Below are 389 nucleotides of genomic sequence, written 5' to 3' on the forward strand. Positions count from 1 at the left end.
TATAGAAATGAATATGTATATTATATATATTATGTTTAATTAAGAAATAGCTTCTAATTGTGATGGTGTGAATTATAACATCTGCATTGCCTCGCCCTTCACATGAGACTGAAAACAGAATAAAAATTTTTAAAAATCCTCTCAGTTGCCCCATGTCTGGCTCAGAAAAGGATTTAATTTGACATCTGTGCTCCCTTCCAGAGGAGTCCCGGGGAGCCCGGACCTGCTTTTCCAGCTCTCCACACAGGACGGGCCCTGCTCCATCCCTTTATCACAGCCGCATCACCAGGGCAGCAATTTGGGATTTTCACACCGGCCCTGCTCCACCTTCCCCGCCCAGAGCCGGTCTGAGCTCCCCAAATCCCTCGGAGTGTCCTGAGTAATTTATG

This window comes from Geospiza fortis, unplaced genomic scaffold (genome assembly GCF_000277835.1).
Source record: "Geospiza fortis unplaced genomic scaffold, GeoFor_1.0 scaffold375, whole genome shotgun sequence".
Classification (NCBI taxonomy): domain Eukaryota; kingdom Metazoa; phylum Chordata; class Aves; order Passeriformes; family Thraupidae; genus Geospiza; species Geospiza fortis.